The sequence below is a fragment of the Notolabrus celidotus genome, chromosome 14 (genome assembly GCF_009762535.1).
Source record: "Notolabrus celidotus isolate fNotCel1 chromosome 14, fNotCel1.pri, whole genome shotgun sequence".
NCBI lineage: Eukaryota > Metazoa > Chordata > Actinopteri > Labriformes > Labridae > Notolabrus > Notolabrus celidotus.
The window spans coordinates 23,283,333-23,303,714 of record NC_048285.1 but is presented as its reverse complement, the minus strand read 5'-3'; the positions used below and the strand labels follow the sequence as shown (position 1 = coordinate 23,303,714).

Here is a 20,382-nt window from a genome sequence, read left to right as displayed (position 1 = left end):
GAAATCTTACAGCTGTGAGAGGAAAATGGAGCATTGAAGTGGAGGTTTTGATACAGTGAATGGGAGCCATGTTGGAGATTAAGTGAGACTGTCTTGTCCTGGACTGACACTGGACATATCACACCGGGCCAGAGGATGATTTGATGCTTGGAGAGGATGATAAAAACTGAAAAATAGGTTGTAGGACTATTGTTGATGGGTGAAGGACTTCTTGTTGGAAACAAATTTACAAGTTTCTGCACCTCCCAGTGGTTGCTCAGTGTCACATTTCAGTCACACCTCTCACTGTCACAGCGGCTGTCAGAGTGGGCCGCGGCGCCGCCAAACATTCGAGTTGGAGCGGTTAATATGCATGGCATGATAGACTGTGAAATGATAGACTGTGAAGCCCATGACATCTACACTCTTACTCTGCTTTTCTCCTTCATTTCTTAAATTCTGACATGACAGCGCTGAGTCCAGCCTGAGATGAATCGAGAAGGATTGGTGTGACGTATAAGAAAGCAAAAGCTTGCGTCATAAATAGTTCATTCTCTGGTTGAATAGCTGCAGGTGACAAGCCCTACAGTCCCTCTTTTGAATACAAACTGATGTACAGTAGAGCTGGAAGACGGACCTGAGTGCAGAGTTCTGTTTTTAATGCATGAAGGCTCTCTGCAGACAAACGCGAGCGATATGGTAATCTCTCTTGGATTGCGTGCTGCTGTGCTGCAGGCGGAGCTGCGACATGTCATGTAACTTGTTTTGAATTTTCTGGACAAGTGAGAAACTGAAGGCTTGTGCCCTTGACAGTCACCTCTCACTGTTTGAGAAAAGAGCACTAAGCGAAAGGAAAACCTTGAGGTAAAAATAGCCTCTGGAGTGAGTTACAGAGCATCGTCTTCATCCATCTTCATCAGACATGTGCGCATAACAGCAATCTCCCCATGCTAAAGCGTGCAGTAATTATTAATCATCAAATTTTTCTCAGTAACAAAATCTCATCATGAGGACGAGATTCTTTGTTTTGCACAGATGAATTCCAAAGATGTGTCAAAATATGATAAATATTTCATTACGCTCCCCTTTGCACTTTGTTCTCTCTTAGCTACAATGATGCAGTGAAATATTAATGGCAGGACACACATTCATAGTTATGGCGTCTCCAGCCCTGTTTTGCTGCTGCCTCCCCTGCTGCTTATGCTTCTTTCCTGTTGTTTCGTAATCAGATCAGCGTTCATATCGCACCCAAAGCTGCCAAGTGGAAAAAGGAGCAAGCTCAGTCAATGAGATTATGAATGTACAACTGCTTCTCTTGTGCGCTGAGGAATGTTGCCTCCAAAGTAGATGATAAATAACCCAAAATGTGTTAAAGCAACAGAACTTCTGGCGAGTTTTTCTAGCAGTAACAAACCCTCTGATTCCAACACGTTTCTCGCCTCCTAGGTGGTGTTTTTCCTGTGACGCCAGTGGGAGTCACCTGCTTCTGCTCTGACTCTTCAACCGCCGGCTGATGAGGATGCTGATGTGAAACCTGCGATGGAGACCTGGGCTTGATATCTCGTGAGTTTGTAGAGTTTTCAAGTCAGTGCATATTGACTATGAGAAGTTGCAACCCCGCCTTTAACTGGAGCAGCTCTAACTACAGTGAAAATGTTGTGTTAGCAGAGTTGATTCAGCAGGGTGAAGATGCAGCATTATGCAGATCACTGGTGGGAATTTATTGCATAAATGACTGTGCAATTACAGGTGCTGAGCAGAACTGGGTCAAATTAGCAGATGTTAATTCTCTTTCTGTAGGATTATTTTTTGCAGAGATTAAACAGCCATATGGGTGGAGTTTGTCAAATCAAAATCCTCAGGTATGTTTAGCCAGATGAGGATTCTGACTCAGGTTTCCAGTGGCTCTCGATGTGCTTACACAGAGTGCAAAGAACATCACATACCGTGCATCTAAACAGAGACTGAAGCTAAACAGAGTCTGTGTCTGCAGGGTTCAAATAGCGCAGGAGTGTGTGGGAGTGTGCTGACTTAACACTGTGTGGCTAATGTAGTAAGAACTCTATGTGCATACATACTGTAAGATGGAGTTGGTACACTATGTACAATCTGCTTTGATTTACATTTGTCAGTAGTGGATAATATTAGGTCATTACACATCATTTAAATTATAGTTTACACTCACCACCACTTTGTACAATCCAATGTATTCTGATAAAGCATTCCTAAAATCTTTTTCTATGAATATTTGAAGTTGCAGTTTTTGTTGACATTGTCAGAAAGTTAATAGTTCTACTGAATAATTAATGCTGTTGTACTGCCGTACATTATATGCAAAGGTTTTCCAGTATTCTACCCCTCCTGTATGGAAAATGGGTAAAGAAAATACAAACACATTTCTCACTACAGCAGTCAGACTTGGAAATCTAATTTTTTGTCCACTTGTGGCTGTTGGATTCCAAAATCTTCAAACCACTCAGTTTCTTACCAACCACAGTAACTGCATGTGAAAATAATTCCAAACAAACAATAATATAATTAAACTATTAAAGGGATACTGATATATTCTCTCGGATTTACAAACATGAATCAAAAACTGATGTTGGTCGTGAAAAAGCATTCATTCCCATCCTCATCCCCAATCCCAGTTAAGTGTCACTCCTGGTCGTCAGAATCAGACTCTGATGTTAAATGACATTTAACTGAGCATTTTTCTTCCCTGCCTTAAATTGTGTCCTTCTAAGCTCTGGATGCTAGCTTAATCCTGGAGCTGGATGGAAGGAGTGAGGTCATAACCCTCTATAAAGGGCGTGGAGAGCTGCATGGTCAGCAGGTCACACAAGCTTCTTGATGTAGGCGAAGCCCTCCGGCCACTGGATGGCCCTAACATCACTTGATTGAAGCCTCTACCAAAGTCTGTGGTGGAGGCTTCTACCATTCTGGTAAGAATAAGGTTGATCAGGCTGAGGATGTTGGGGCAGTGTTGTGGCAAAAACCTGTTGATCTCTGGCCAGGTTTCATGTGGAGAGTTTCGCCCTTTCTTATACTGCCTGGTCTCTAAACTATCTTCATTACCTGCCTGGTATTTAGATTCCTGGAATTTTACAGCTTCCACTTAAAGGTTTTTAGTTCCAACACTAAAACTGTTAGTTCTCTTTTTGCCATCCCAAGCATTTTGGCAACGTTGTGTGGCTTGTCTCCTTGAAATCTAACTACCTGTGGGACTCTGCGGTGTCATGATTTCTCCACTTTCATTAAAAGGTGCTTTTTGACCTCTTCCTAATTGACGCTTGTCTCCTTCCTAGGGAATTGGTCTGCAGACCTCTTTCCCCCTGTAATGTTTAGTTTGTTTGTCAAAGAGTCAGCCAACAACACCCTAAAAAGCTGAGTTGGGAACCCCCTGACAAAGTGAACTGAATAACATCCAGTCTGCATTGTGGAATGTCACAAATCACTTTAACAATAGAAGCACTTATTTGTAAATGCTCCCTGTCACTGTGGCTGACACTGTACAAAAACACCCACATTTAGCAGGTGGTGGGTGCTCATTTTCAGCCCTGACAGCAATTAACATAAAGTTGCACTTCAGTTAAAACCTCTCTGGCAACTTCAATCAAAACTCAACATTATTGTATTTGTATCAGCAGAATTAATGGTACAGGTTTTGTATTAGATCGCATTAGTGGGCACTTCATCAGGTACTCTTTTACAATCTAGAGTATGGTGCTGAAAGTTTTTGCTTTTGTTTCTGAATTTTTACTTTTTGGCAAAGTCAAGTTTGAAAACAAAACTTTGTAGGCCAAGTCCTTAAAAGATTCTAATTTAAATTTTAAAATGTCTGTATCTGTATCATTTACACTGGTATCACCATTGATAGGTAAAGATAGGTTATGATTCTGTCCGTCATAATAGTAGCATTGCACCAACAGGAAGTGTCTTACTATGCAAATCCCAAATGATTCAGATGATTTACTGTTCCTCCTCAAACATGCAGAGGAGGTAGTTGTACTTTTTCAGCCTTGAGCAGTGCCTGCAGTATTTCTCTCAGACTGCACACAGCACTCTCCAGTAAGGCAGGGGAACATATATCGAGCCTGAAAGGCATAACAGGGGGCAAATTTAGGCTTCCAAGCCCTCGCTCCACTGCTCACTGCTGCTCTTTAAGCTTATTGCTTTGAACCCATCACTATTTTTATCATCTCTTCTATTTCATCATCTTCGTTCCAACGACTGTTTGAAAGATATTCCAGCATCCCTCCATCCTCATCAGAAATTACAACCTTGTGTTTAGGGTTGTTTGTGTGTACCAGACATAGCTGTCCGTTGCAATCTGTTCATGTCCTGTTTGGTGTTTATTTACCACCAAGGCTCTCCTTCAGATAATGCTGGAGGCTACAGAAAAGCCCCGCCCATCTGCTACCTCCTGATTTGACTTACTTTGCCAAATGCATCAAATATTTGACCCAAGTGTGGCACAAAAAGGCTCTACCTGGACTCGTAGAGTAATTGACTGCATCTCTAAGTAACCTGAAATGGGCCGTAAAACACTCTTCAAAACGCTGCAACAGTACATAAACACGGCATCATCTTTCAATCGTACGTTATATAATTAAAAACCTCAGTTCACTGGAGGATAGAGTTAATGATCTGTGCTGCGTCTTTGGAGGGCATTCAGCCGAGAATAATTGTGTGCATCTGAAGAGCAGTAGGTACCTGTATCCCCTTAACATCTGTCTGCTGTACTCGGGGTAGGTTTGCATCCTGAAAATGTCATCGCTCTACATCCAGGCAACATATCTGATTCAGCGAGCTGCCGGTAAGTGTACTTTGCTTAGGGCGTAGTTCTAGGAGACGGTCTGGAGAAGATTCCCCCGGGGCAGTTGAGCGCGGAGTGAAGGTGGGAGGTGAGCTTAGTTTGTGCCTCCTTCTGACCCACTGTGGTCAGAACCCCTGTGGTTTCTGCGGTCAGGAGGGCATCTCACACTGCTGAGAACAAAGAAATATGATGGCTCCCACTTGTCCTCCTCTAGTTCAAAGGGAATGGCAGGGCAATGCTAATTAGCCGGCTTGTGTTACTGAATTGAACATAACTGCTGTTCCCTTCAGTGTTCCCCCTCCCCCCCTCGTAGTATGCCTAACAAGCAGCATCTACAACAGTCATGCACCCTGCATAACTCTGCATATTTTGTGCACCGTGCGACATCCTGTTCCATTCTGCCCTTAAAAAAATAAGAACAATTCCCATAGTTAGATTAATCCTTTTGAAGAGAATAAAACCACCTTTTCCTGTCTAATAATTCTGCGTTGTAAAAGTGCAGCAGTTGTTTGCCTCTATGTATTCTTTGGACATCTTCACCCAGCTGTTCCTTGCAGTGTAGCTTAATCCCAGTTGTCAAGTTTAAGGGCGATAAGAGGCGTTACAACAGGATTCCCCTTCCAGTTCATCTCTACTCCTGCCAAATTATGCCACTACAAGTGAGGAAAAGCTGCTCTGTAAGTAGGAAGTGAATCCATGTTTTTAATCAGGGATCAAGGGGAGAGTGAGGAGGAGGTCAAGTTATTACCCTCACATATTCAAAATTCCAGTGTGCATATACTCCGCCAATCCTGTGTCTTTCTGTTCTGCGCTCTTCTCCTCTTGTTATAGTAATCTGATCCCTGCTGTCAGTGTTTCCTGGAATACCCAGTATGGAAGGCGGTGACGGGCAGCGTCGGGTAGCAGCTGATGGTATTCTTGAGGTTTACATTGAGATATCATTTCTACAGCTGATTCTTGTTTCTGCAGCTGTAATCATTGCCAGAAATTAATCTGTGTACACTCCAAGTCACGCACGACTCACAATAACACAAGGGGCTTTGTGAATTTGTAATGGTGCAGCGGAAGCTGTTTGAAATGATAGTGAAAGGAAAACATTGTAAACTCAAACACACCTGCATGCGTCTGAGCACAATGCAGATACAATAGATGTGTAGCTGGAGGTGAGCTGTGCTCAGCGTCTCAATGCATTCTCTCTGTTTCTCTCCCTCAGTCAAATCTCTTTTTGTTAGTGCAGATGCACTCAGGGTTGGCAAACACATTGAAGAGTGAGTCACTTAAACAGCCTCATCTTGACACACAGCTGACTCACCGTCTATTGATTTCTTTATACATCATAATCTTTTGTACTGTTTGTTGTTATGTATCCGTACAGGTTGTTTGAACTCCTGTGAAGCACATGTGTTTGTCCCCACAACATGACATGATTAAAAACACTACCACCACGTCTGTCCACAAGCATCCTCATTAGTTGAAACAAACACGACTTAGTGGAAGAATCCCTTTACATTAGCGGCCAGGAATAGCATCATCAGTGTTTGTGAGCACAAACAAGCCTCTCCCCTAGAAGCGGCAAAACAGAAAACCTCTCATCTGTGTTGTTGTGCAAGTGTAAAGCCCGGAGCTCATTCAGTCAAAATAAGAGGTGCATTACATTTTGATTCTACCTTTACTGCAGCACTTGAATCCAAAGAGGTATACGCTCTTGACTTGAAAAAAAGGGGCTCATAACAGCATGAGAAAATCTTCACTTGCACTTCTCTCTTTTATGAACATATCATTTCATTCAGTGTTGAAAACGGCAAAGAACGTCAAATTACAGAGCAAGACAAACTCTGTCTTATTCCTTCTGCACAGGATGTAAATTACTGGAATCAGAGTTAGTGGATAAAAGTTATGTTGTATTCAGAGAAGCATCTTGAAGCCTCAGAAAACCACTTTCATACTGAAAATAAATTAGTTTTGTCCCTTAGGCAACCAAGACCAACAAAACACCTCATCTCGTCTCAAGTTAATTAAGCTTTGTAGTGTGTTTTGTGTGAATACTGCATGGATGATGTATGTTCAAACACAGCACAGTACAGTAAGTACAGTTTTGGAATTAATGGTGTACTCACTGGAATTGTACCATGCATTAATTAATGATGAATGGCGCTGCTTTTGTTTTAAAAGATTCAAATATATTCTCTGAAGGTGCTAAAACAAATGCTCACTGATTCACATGTGGTCTTTTATGCAAAACAGAAAATGCTGTTTATTTTAGCAGCTATTTTTGGATACCTACCATAGCTCAAGGGAAGGTCCTCTACCACCTGCAGTGCAGAAACACACAGAAACACATTTACTGCACTCCCCAACTCCCTTTTTTTTAATCATAAATGTGTCTCTGTGAACATCCGTCCTCTACCCTCTGCTCTGTTAGATGCTCATGTTGCCAGTATCAGTGTCCATCTGTGCATTGGTCTAAACAACACAAAGGCAGGAGACCCCTTGTTTTTTTTATATCTATTCATATCATTTACCCGATGCAACGTTTGGGAGTAGGCTGCATGATAGTGGCAGACGAGGAGCTGGTTATGAGCCACAGCTCATCCATTGTCTAGCATGCTGGAGAAAGAGTGGGAGCCCCTAAAGAGGCCTGGCAGAGTCTCTGCTTCCATCTGCCTGCATGCCTCGCCATGGAGCCCAGCTCGCACCACTTGAGATTATACTCACGTCCAAGCTGTTACTGTAATTTGCATTGGCTCATAGGCAGAGGAGAGTGAGGAGGAGGAGGAGGAGGAGCTGCGCATGAAGCAGGGATGTTATAAGTGGTCCTGGCAGCACAATGAGCTTGCCTGGGTGTAGTATTATGGACAAGTGGCATGGACAGAGCAATATTAAAGTGCAATAATGGCGTTGAGCAGGTTGCCCTGCTGTCCAAGATTATTGTTGGAGCATGGAGTAAATTACAGAAATGTAGGGTTTGAAAATATCCCATTCACATTCAGTACCAGAGTTTTATTTTTCACAGCTGAATTTTATCCAGTTTATTTTGTTTCCAGCAGAAACCACCTCCATTTCATCAAATTTCTTAGAGTCCTGGTGGACCAAAAATGATTATGGAACTGGCATATTGAATATCTTTGTAAAAGACATGGTATTCTGAGTAGAGTTTGTTCACTGGTAAATCATTCCTGTATTTGAAGTTTGTATTGCAGTTTATCCTTACATTATGTACTATAATACTGTCTTGGCGGATATTTGTCCCACTTGTCCAAAGATTTTTTATCCAAAAGACATTTTTGAAAATGATTAGTTTTTCAAAAAGAGTCTGCTCCTCCATTCAGAAAGTACAAACTTTTATCTGTTTTAAATGTGAGCATTAATCAGACCTGTGTTTTTATGTATAAATATGTACACTTAACCCGAAACCTGCCCTGCACTTTCAGAAGTTCTTCTTCAGACATTTACTCATATTGTACCAGACAGTCTAAGAGCTTCCACCTCATATTTTGTTCAACTTCCTGTAATCAATACACACTGAAATACAGAGGACCATCTCTACAATCAGTATTTACATTAACATCATTCAGAAAGCATTTTGAAAAAGTCTCTAACTTAACAAATACTTCTCTGTTCTCATTGTATGCATCGTGTCTTATAAATATACAGCTATGAAACTTGTCCTTTTTAACGTATCTGTATTAATGCTTGTTATGGCTCGTGTCATTCCTCGAGGGGAGGCATCTTCATAAGCCTCTTTAGGGCTTCTAACCTCCCCCTCCCCAATGTTTAGGATACCATTACTCTGGATTGTTGTTTTTAAAGATGTGCAAATAAACTCAACTAAACAAACAGAATATGAAAACCAAATGGAAGAAAACACGAAAAAAGTGAAATAACTGTGATTCTGCATCACCATTCCCTTTCCCTGTGCCTTTCACTAATTGGCAAGTGTTATGTTCTTTTCTCTGCAATTCATTTAGATGAAAGGTCAGGCACCTGGAGGAAAAACCCACACAAACACTGAGAAAATAAGTCTACAGAGAAAAGAGCCGAGGCAGGCGATCAGAAGGGAAAAAACTAGCACTGCCCTCTCCTTTCAGATCATACATCAAAACTGGGAAGTGATTCTAAAATCTTTTTGAGAACCCATTCAAACCCAAGGCAGCAGCTCTATTTACAAACCAGTCTTCTGATCTGAGCAAGCACCTGCCTTGAATATAGCATTCATTGGGGGAAACGTTGAATATGTGGGAAATGCTTGATGCAGGATTTTGAATTAAATTCACGTTTCCACCAAACGAAAAGGAGCAAAACCAAAAGAGCACTTTCAACTCAGTCCTGTGTAATGTTCTCTGATGTTTCTCATTTTTTCAAGCTTCATTTGTTCATAGCTTGATAGCTTTTGGCCTGCAATTTGGTTTAGCGGCTAATTGATCAAATTTACTAATTAACTACAGACAGAAAATAAAGAGTATTTCCTGATAGTGCCAACTCCACCAAACGGTTTGTGGAGTAATTATTTATTGTACAGCCACAAGCAAATTGACCTATAATGAACTTGCTCCAGCTGCCGTTTGTGTCGCCTGCAGTGCTTAATGTTTCCTGTTCATTAACATTGTCCAGCACCATTATTTCAATCAATAGATCTCAACCTCTCTCTTTATTTGAGTTACAACGTACATTTTGAAAACTATACCAGTGACTTTGAAATTCAGACAATTTCTCATGTTTAATGGAGAACCGAACGTCACAGCAGTTTTTCTCAATTGTATTTCTTTTGGCAAGTATCTAAGACATCAACAGTTTTGAACTGAAGTTGAATAAATGTTTTGTTACACTGACTTTCCATTATAGAGACAGTGACAGACGATGTTCCACAAGGACTGAGCTTTATTAACTCTGTGCAAAGCCATGAAGAAAGAGATATATAGAGAAAAATAATTATGTGACTGATAATAAAAAGTCAAATATGCTATTCAGGCTCGAATAACAGGCTCGACAGCTTCCTGACTAGAAACTCATAAAGTGTGGCATGAGCTTGTCTGCTGTGGTCCTCAAAATTCCTTCATCTTACTTCTAATTACTCTGGAAAGTCTTGGATTTAACGCATTGACCTGATTTCCCCAAATAACTTTAATGTTGGCAGAATAGAACATTTTTTACAGATGATCATCCATATCAGCATCTTTCAGATCTAACACTTGTTTGAACCTAGTGTGTGGCCAAAAAGACTGAGAGACTCGCAGATTTGAGAAATGATCCATAATCATCCATTAAGTATTAAGTAAGTTTATTAATTGAGGCACTGGTTGAACTCAGTTGCTTAAGTAGGTGCCCCATTGGTCGGTTCCTTTCCCAGTTCCGGCATGATTCAGTGCATGTCATTCCCCACTCTCTCTTCCCCCTAAAGCTGTCCTATCAAAATAAAAGAAAACACCCCCATAATTATCTTTAAAATGTAGAGTAGATGGAGGAACTTAACTTAAATGAAGGGGTTTTTTTTTGGGGGGGGGGCTGTAGACAAAAATGTGTTGAGTAATGATAAATGAAAGACACAACTAGTGTTTTTTTACAATTTATTTTTCTCAAGCACAACAGTTTGTGTGATGTACAAAAACGGTTAAGCTGAATATTTGTGGCTGTGAAAGATGTGTGTTGTCCCTTATACGTACCTGCCTCCATCCATGTACACTGCAACCTCAGCATCTATTTCATAGTTATTTGAGGTCAGCAAATTCAGAAGGGGTTTGAGATAGAGGGGTGCGATAGGACGATAGATTGTGAAGGATCAGAATGTGACCACAATCTACCAATCCAGAGTGATCATTGTATTATCACATTCTATCTGTTGCAGTGCTCTGCTCTGAATGTTTCATGCATTGTGCTGACCCAGACCACAATCTCTGCAAACAACACATCCACCACATCCAGTGAATCCATGGCATTATTAAGCTGTGCACGCTGAGTATGACTACTTGCATTTTAAAGGTTTTCCTGTGAGTTGTGAGTTCTCAGTGTTTCGGGATAAGTAGTGTATCCCCTAATAAAAGAGCAGCAGACTCTGTGCCTCTTGTTGTTGGAGCACTGCCAAGATTGTAAACACAAAGACAGAGTTTCACACTGTTCAAAACAATATCACAATCTGAAATGCTTACCAACTCTTACTATTTGATCATATGAAACAAATTTAATTAAAATCAATTTAAATTGTGTTAAGATTGCATTTAAATGTCAGACATGAATCATGCAGCATAAAAAAGTGGTTCCAGAGAGAGGAAATTTAGCCTGTATGGATACTATATGATTAGAACTTTGAGTTTAGACTTGATTAGTTGATGGTTTCATTATCTCATTTTTAGTTAGACTACCTATCATCTGTTGGGGAATATTGGTTTCTACAAAAGTCACTGGATTTAATTGTATTTTATCTGAACACTAATCCAATGAAAAAATGTTCATTTTGTAAAACTCTGGCTGAAAGTCTTAATTTTAGGGGAAATTAGCCAAACTTAAAATTACTTCAAACATGGGGTAACTGTTAACTTAAAAATGTTTCTTCCCAACTCTTCATTTACGTGCTTCAGAACAATCTTGATAAATTGGAATAGAATAAAAGAAAAGTACTTTTCATAGTTTCATAGTTCATCGTTTTTCTGAAAAGTTTAAACACCAACACTGGAACCTGCACAACCCTTGACTTTTGCACCAACCCTGTCGCAGAAAACACAAATGATTTGATTACCATATGAATGGTGCCACATTAAATCTTACTAGAAAGGGAAATCATTGCAGGCATTTATTATTGAGATGAATAGTTACACAGTAAGTGCTGCCTCAGTGAAGTAAATAGACTCATATGCCAGCTTGATAAGTAACCTGTTATGTAGCATGAAGGCACTTTACCTGAGTGTAGTTGTTGTTTACCTCTTCAAACCTTTAATAACTTCTGAATTAAGCATAAATGTCTGAGACTGAGTGAGCTATAATTCTTATCCATGTCAACACTCTCTTTTTGTTGTCCCCAAAAGTTGGCAAAATTGCACACAGATTACAATCTGTTAAAAAGTACTTTTGCCTAAATGGTCTAGTATTCTTTAATCTGTGAGGACTATGTTTTTTTTAAATCAGGGACTGATTGTTACAAAATAGTCTTAGAAATAAATACAAAAAAAGAAGGGTGATAAAATTGTGATCATGATTCAGTCCTTAAAAAAAAAAAAATCTTAATCATATTTTTTTTCCATCACCCCTAGATTGAATCCTCCAAATTCATCAACTCTCTGCATGCATGAAATAACTGAACTTGGCTGACCTGTGTTTTCACCTGTGCTCTGTCCCTGTCTATTTGAGCTTTTCTGTTCTCTGGTCAAATCTGTGCTTTTATCTCTCCACTGATCTTGCCCTGAACTTGCAAGTTTAGCATCCTGTGGAGAAAATCTCCTCCAGCTTCCCTTTCACCGGCTCATGAACTACTCCCTGCCAAACTTTGCAGGGAAAATATAAACATGAACTCTCGGGTTTAACTGATGTAAATTACTCTGTCAAAACACATCCTAATAACAGTGGTGACAGGCCTAGAAAACACCTATATGTAAACAGCCAATCATTTCAATTACTGTCTGGTTTTCTTCTGTAGTTTAGAGGCGTGGGAATTACACTGGGACTGTATCATAGTCAGCGTAAGACTGCTCAAAGAAGATTTATTAAGGTCATTACTCTCATTTGTTAGGAAACTAAGCTGGAAGGATGAGTGCAGTTGAAAAAAAAATGTTTTTAATGAATTTTTTTTTGCCTCTAGTAAATCTACAGAGCAGTGTTTAAAGAGAGTTTTATGTGCAGAACATTTTATTTTGATGGCAGTATAATATTTGATATTTGTTTATTGGGCACTGAGGATGCACTCAATCACTGAATGCAAATAACTACTTTTAAAAAAAAAACTACTCAAGGTTGTGTAGACTTGTATGTGTATTATAAAAAGTTCAATTTTCTGCAACCTGCCATGTTTCCCATCAATATGGCTATTGTGGTTTTATGAGTCATTCCAACATTGAAATCACCACCTGCATTGTAGAGGTTTGATTAAATGCAGACTTGTGGGAAGCAAGTCTACCAAGGCAAGCTCTGATAGTTTTCTTAACAAAGCATTTCAAAAACTGAATCTGACTAAAGTGAAACAAAAAGTAAACACCAGGAGCCGAGTGCACCAGCCGGGCGTAAACTAACTCAGTTATATTTCTTATTTCAGACATAGCTACAGCTTTTTGACCCGAACTCACACCGAGTAGACCAAGCGGAGTGGCAATATTTCCAAGTACCACCCAGAGTTTCCACTCTCTCTTTTCCATTCCAATATCCAATATCTGCAGTAGGTATGGAAAACACAATCCAAAAGAAATAAAACGTGTGAAATACTGTAACTCCGAGAGTTGATTGCAGAATATAAAAATGTTCTCACTAAACAACACAGAGCCTTTTGACAAGTAAATTTGAAAGTCTGTCACCAGCACCATCATTATTAAGCAGCGTAATCACTGACATATTTGGAGAGGATTCTCCCACTGTCACAGGACTGGACAGCCCCACTTCTATCCCACACATGCTGTAGTTGAGGGGAGAGCTCTTTGATTAGGCTAATTCATTTACTTGACAAAACAATACCCTGATATACTCTCCCATCTTCACACTTCTCATCCTGTAAACAAGATATACTGCCATCACATTTTTTAAAACTCTGTGACTGTTACTTTTTCTGTTTACATCACCTTGACTAGGGTGACTAGTCAGGCTTTACAACCTTTCACCTGCTGCTGGTTGTAAAAGTTACACCCTGGTGAACACAACAGAGTTTAAGCCCATCTGGTGCTCAGGGCACAAGTTCAGGTCGGTTGTAGCTTTCAGCTCTAATGTAGTGTTGCTCCCAGGCGTACATCCTGCCAGTGCACTGGTCCCCTATGTCCGGTATGGCTAACTGCATAGAGCTCTACATGGAGCAACAACAGCAGCATTTATAGAAAATATGGCTTGTTAAATATATATATATATATATATATATATATATATATATTGAATAGGAGATTTAAAGAGCAAATTAGGCTAAGAAGGTAACACTCCCTCATCAGACACACCCCAGACAAATATGACAAATGATCAAAATGCTACAAAACCTGCAAACGAACAAAGTGTGTATGCAAATAACCCAGTACAAACTATTTTGCAAATTCAATCAGTGCACAGATGTCAGGTTATTTTTTTGTCATCTGTTTGTTTCTTTGTTGAGTTGCAGGAACAACTACAAGTCTGATGCATAATGTCTGTTTCATGGTGATGAAATAATGTTGTTCAAAGCAGCTACTGTTCCCGTTAATTCGTTCTCTTGGTTCCAAGCCAACTTTAGATGAATCCACACCTTATGAGTATTTACTGCCCCACTGCCACTGTGTATGTATTGACTTTGGAAGGTGCTCTATTAGACACAGAGACGGGATTAGTGAGGCTCAGACGCCCTGCAGTGTATATATGAATATAATACCTCCAATAAATGTTTGACAAAAGTTCTGCCTAAACCTACTTTGCACAGGCTTTCCTATGAAGTGTGTCAAATTGAAGCTCTGCAGTCCATTATTTATGTGCACTGAGTGAATCACATGCAGTCATACCTCGCTCTGAGGTTGTAACACACACTCCCAAGTATTACAGCCTTGAGTGAATTTGGGCCGCTGTCTTCTATATCAATTAGAGCCGTGAGAGTTTTTCATTATTGGGTCCAGTTTATACAAGATATTTATTCATGTGGATCCCACTGGTAATAAATCTCAATTGTTTTTGTTAATGAAATCATACTGCAGTCATGAAGGAGAAGGTACACATTGGTTATTTATTTCGTATTTGATTTAAGAAACAAAATGATGAATGGGGCGATCAACATTCAGTTGGTGTGGTAGTGAGGCAAAGCAGTGTACAAAGTCAACAAGAGTCTGAGTTTAGAGCATTGCTATTGGCACTAAGGAGCTAAACTTATAAACACAACAGTGCTATGAGCTACATGCTAAAATACTTAAAATGATAGTTTAAGCATACTTGTATTTCGGACAGTATAAAGTTTGCTGTGTTTTCCATCTTGGCCTGTCAGTTCTCATGTTCAAGTCATCTAACAAGGCAGCTTTGTCTGTGGCTAAATACATCTAATCACAGCACTGCAGTTACTCCTTTAGGTTAAGTTCCAGATGCTGTGATTGACTAAGTCAGGTGAATCAGTATCAGGCGCATAAAGGTCAGATTGGGGTGAACTTGGGGTCAATGAACCTAACACAGGTCTTTTCATGTGAGAGGCCAGCGTTTGATGTCTATGTGAAACTGCAGGTACATTTTGACTTCTTTTAAGTAGTTGTCTTCTTTTTAGAATACTCAATGTACCTAGTAAATACCCTATAAATACCCCTACTCAGTGTATGTTAGGTATCTTACGAGCACTCGTCTGTTTGAACTTATTCAAACCAAAACCATGATCTTTTCCCCAAAATGTACCAAGTGGTTTTGGTGCCTCAACAGAACTTAACTGTTACCATGATTCAGCATTAACCCTATATTAATACCTTTACATTTTTTAAAAACATGTGTTTTGTTTTGTTTTTTACAGAAATGATTAAATTTTAAATGAAACCAGGTGTTGTTTATAAATTACTAAGACATAACTTGTATTTCTAGAAGTCCTATTAGGCGTTGCAGATTTATGCTTGTTTACATAAAACTTAGTACCCTGCATGTACCCTCGCAAAGTATGTGATGTGCATGAACTGATGCTGAAGTGAGACCCAGGTTATCATATTCAGAAGCTAAGGGACACTAAGCAAAGTGCCATGATTGACAATTTTAAAGTCACAATGAATTGTTTTAGCATTTAAGCATGCTAAGTAGAGCTGTGAAATGGATTTTTTGTTAAACATAATTACCATAAATGCTGAATGTCAATCGCAATTTTAAATGTCATGTTTAAAATCATATTATTTAGCATTTCAAAATATTCCATATTAACACAATAAAGCAATTTTTACCAGTGTACATAATTTACATTACTCTGACATCCAATAATCATCGGTTAATGCGTTTCATACAGGACCTTTAAGCGTCAAACTATTGTTCCCTGCAACGGCAAGAAATATGACTGGTCACAACATGCGTCTCTCAGACCTGAAGTCAGTGTTGACTGGCGTGCAGTCACTTTCCATCCATTTAGAAGGAGCTGTAGTTCACCTCTTTGATTAGTTCATCCACAGGTCTGCGATGATGCACACACTCAAAAACAGTGCTCTGCCGGCTTATGAGGGGCTGTTGCCCGATGACATCAGTCTGATTAGCTGCACCATCACTCTGATGAGCTGGTAGACGGACTAAGTACTTTGGTGATATTTTAATCCTGTTTGACACCAAGTGCATATAACTTTTGATTTGTCAACTGAGCTGACACTTTAAAGTGATGTGCCATTGAAAAGTGCAGGGGTGTAGATACTTTCCATGATGGTGGCAGCAGGAAGCAGGAAGATGCTGAAGCAGATTAACTAGGGTGTGCCAAAAGGGACAAAATAACACACAATAAAAAAATGCTGTGTTACTTTAGGACTTTAATTCCATTGGGATTAAGGCGTTACAGCTGACAGCCCTGAGGTTTGCTTATTGGAACAACACAATGATTTCAGTTTTGCAGGTATTTGGTTATAAACAAAAGTATTGGACAAATTCATAAATTGACTTTATATTGGAGGCAGCTAATGAGTCAGAGTACCTAAGTTATTTTAATTCTTTCTGAGCACACCATGAACACATTTTGTTGCTTTCATCCAACAGTAGCTGAGATATTTCAGTCTGGACTGACGTTGGTTTACAGACATCCCTATGAAAACCGTAACAGACGTTTTGTAGATTTCAGCAGCTTTATCCTTAATGACAAAACGAAATAGGACAATGACAGTGGGTGTGCGTGCATTTGTTTGTTTGAAGAAAATCCAAATCTGTGTCTTATAATAACCTATTCAAAGCATTTGTTTTTTCATAATTCTATTGTGTAATTAACAAATGGTCTGCAGAAATGATTCCTTTCTTATAGAACAAGCAGGTCAGTAATCCAGGTTCAACACATGTGAGCAGCTTTTATTAATGATGGATCAGTGTGTGAGGCCGTATTGTTGTAAAATGAATACAGGATAGGCTTTCAGTTCAGTTATTTGATACCTTCTCCGCTCCGCAGTGTAACTCAGCTCCTCGCTTGAGTTTACTGTGGCACCGGAGCATATAACAGGCATACATAATACCTTGCAAGGGTACATACAGAGCAGGATCAATGCAGTATAGGAGCCTTGGGAGGAGGATTTGAAACCGAGTGTAGATTCCTCAGCATCAGAGTAACACAAAGTGCCACCATAAGGCAACTATACAAAGGATCTATTCAGTCTTCTCAGTGAGGAGGGCAAGGAGCTGCTATGCTAAAGAACAAAAAAGAGAAGATTACAATAAGACATTCTGTAGATGCAATGTTAATGGGAGGAGACAAACAAAACTGTCACCACATGGGAATTCATGCAGTAACAACATATAGACGAAACTGCAATATTTGTCAAAGACAGACTCCTGTCACTGGATTTCAAAATAACCAAGCTCGAAATAGAAATCCCATAAGCTGGGTGTCATTCACAATCCCTGTCTGTCCTCGTATTGTTTTCCAGCAGCCTCTGCTTTTATCATGGCTTGTTTGTTTCTGCTTTTCTTCTCTTCTTGATGTATGTCGACTGTACTTGGGCATTCTCTTGGAAGGTGTCAGGGAAATGGCATGGAGAAAAGAGCAACAGACAGACGGTGTATCGTCAGGCTGTTTGTTCATGTCAGGACATTCTACCTCCTAAAAACGCAGCAAAAAAGGAACAAAATCAGGCCGAGCCCCCGCAATCACAAAAGAAGGTTTTCTTTCTCATGCCCTTAAGATACAGATTCTGAGTTTGGATTCAGAAAACATGAAATGTGTATTGGCATGTTCTTTTTTTGGAGCAGCTTTTTGAAATTTAATTCAGTTGTGAAAGGTAATAAATTGCATTTACTCATGTAGTCATGGAAGATTTCTTGTGCTTTACCCAATAATTTACTTTCATAGTGCTTTGTGATTCTACTAGCACATATTTTTAGTATTGCTCCCTTAATGTTTTTTTATTTATAGTATTACAAATACATACTTTGATCTGCAGCACATATTTTTTCCAAAGGTACTGCGGCTTCCTTCTTTACTGCAAAAACAGGCAGGTTCCAGTTAATTGCTGGCTCTAAATTGCCTGTAGTTGTGAGAGTGAGCATGAATGGCTGTCTTGTCTGGATGTGTCAGCCCTGTGATTGACAGGTGACCTGTCCAGGGTTTATCCCACCTCTTGTCCAATGTCAGCTTGGATTGGTTTCTGCGTCTTGAGATCCGCTGGGGATAAGCAGTGAAGCTAATAGATGGATTGATGGATGTTTAATTAAGTGACATTTTGATTCCTCGACCTTCACTTGCAACAGAGTATTTTTAAATTGTGGTATTGCTATTTTTATTCAGTCAGAGATCTTAATGTTTCTGCTACATGAAACAGCGTGGTTAATTCTTCTCATTTCATCATAACTGCTGCAGTGTCCTCAATCCAAACTGTGGACTCTGAGAGGCCAGCTTCCTCAGTGAGAGTTGAGCTCTGCAAAACCTCTCACAGCAAATCTAAAATAAGCAAGTGGCCATTGTCAATCGGAGGGCAGCACATTGTCCTGTTTATTCTATTAATTGTGACAGCTAGCAGATGGAAGTGAGTCTGAGTCTTTTTCTTTTTTTTTCACACAGTAGCAGAGGCAATTTGTGCCGAAAGTGGATTGACTGGAACAACACCAAATCTAACAACTCTATTATGCATCGTATGGTACTTGTGATTAATGAGACGGTTTTAGTGGAGGATTCAGTGGACGTACAGGCATCAGGATCCCGTGCAGAATGTCTGAATATGATACTCTAAGAACAGGAATGTCACGAGTTGATCGTTTGTTTTGTTTTGTTTTTACCTTGTGTTTCATGCATTATTTCCTCCCTGTCTGTGTTCTATATAAGTTATGTTATATCTTCTTGTAATCCATGTCTCTTGTTGTATTTTCTCTTGTTTCTTATAGTCTGTTGTGTTTCCTGTTTTATTTTGTAGTTCTTGCTCCCTGTGTGTCCAGTTTAGTTTTACTCCATGCCCTTGTGTGTTTCCCTCCCTTTTTTATTAACCTGATTAGTTCCACCTGTGTCCTGTGTTCCACACCTGTGTTAATTACTCTGCTCTGTGTATTTAGCTTCTCTGTTTCCTCTGTCTTGGGTTGGACCATTGTACGTCTTCCTTGTGTTCTCTGTGTTTTTCTTTCTCCCAGAGTTTCCAGTGTTTTCTTGTGGAATTAGTTTTGTTTGTAACTTTTGTTGTGAAGGGGAATCAATCAATTAATTTGAAAAATCATTAATTTCTCATGTAAATCAACATCATTTCCCTTTGATTATTTGAGTGATCTGACATATGTAAGAAACATAATATTGCATGAATATTTCTCAAGATAATGTTAAGAACTTTTGGAAATTGAGTGAAGGTGCATTGTGAAACAGAGTTAAATAAATTAAAGACACAATATGGGACTTCTGCAAATTTCCCATATTTTACTACTCATAGCTGATTGCCTATGCAGATACCAACTTGCAAGCATATTTCCATCTATGTGATTGCAGAGACAATCTTGTCTCTCTTGCAGATCAAAAACACTTCACTCAGACGCAAAATGAAAGCACAAATCGTTTTTTAATTATAAGCATCCATTGGGCCAAACTGGAAAATAATTTGACACACTAACATATGTGTAACAAAATATTTATTTTAAAGCATCAGTTTTAATTGTGCATATCTCCAACAGCTATAAAAGAGTGTGTGGTGCATGATCAAAGTGTCATCTCATTGGTCTGTTTATACTGGCTGTGATGTTCATTTGGAGCCAATGCTGATATCTTCTTTCATGATACGGATAACAGATCAACATTTTCGTGCATCTCTAGGTTAATTATTTTACCTGTTTAATGTTTTTATGTTTGCACCATATGTTCAGACTAAATAAACCTACAGTATAAATATGCCAGCTAGAGGCATTTTGGCCTTTGTTAACATACAACTGATTGAATTATCAGGACAGTAATCAGTGGATGTATAATTTAAATTTGCCCAGATTTCTGTCTCTAAGACTTAATGACAGTTGTCAGGACACATGTTAGGGGAAACGTATCAGTCCCTCTGCTGTCATGTCTGTTCAAGGGCACACTTTTGAAAGTCGTACAAAATGATGATTATGACTTTAAAAGCTTCTTTTCGTGAAACAAAATGTCCTACATTGCAGTATCTGTAACTCCGGCATATGCTGTTGAGGGATGGTTAAGTCTGTGAAGAGAGGTATTCAGAACAGGTAGGAGGTAAAGGGTAACCATCAATCAAAAAGGGACGTGCATGACTTAACTCACACTTCCCAGATGTAATCCTGATGTTCTCTGTGTTGTTAAGGAGAGCTCTTACAATTAAAGTTTATGG

The 20,382-nt window shown here is 39.4% G+C and overlaps 1 protein-coding gene across 2 annotated transcripts in view; it reads left to right on the top strand.

Annotated features, from left to right (window-relative positions):
• The window catches only part of lrfn1 (leucine rich repeat and fibronectin type III domain containing 1), a 221,258-nt gene that overhangs the window by 185,251 nt on the left and 15,625 nt on the right, over positions 1-20,382 (top strand). For both annotated transcript variants that reach the window (XM_034702001.1, XM_034702002.1), the window contains one exon: positions 1,426-1,542. The gene's annotated coding sequence lies outside the window, so the exon portion shown is untranslated. The remainder of the gene's footprint in view (positions 1-1,425; positions 1,543-20,382) is intronic.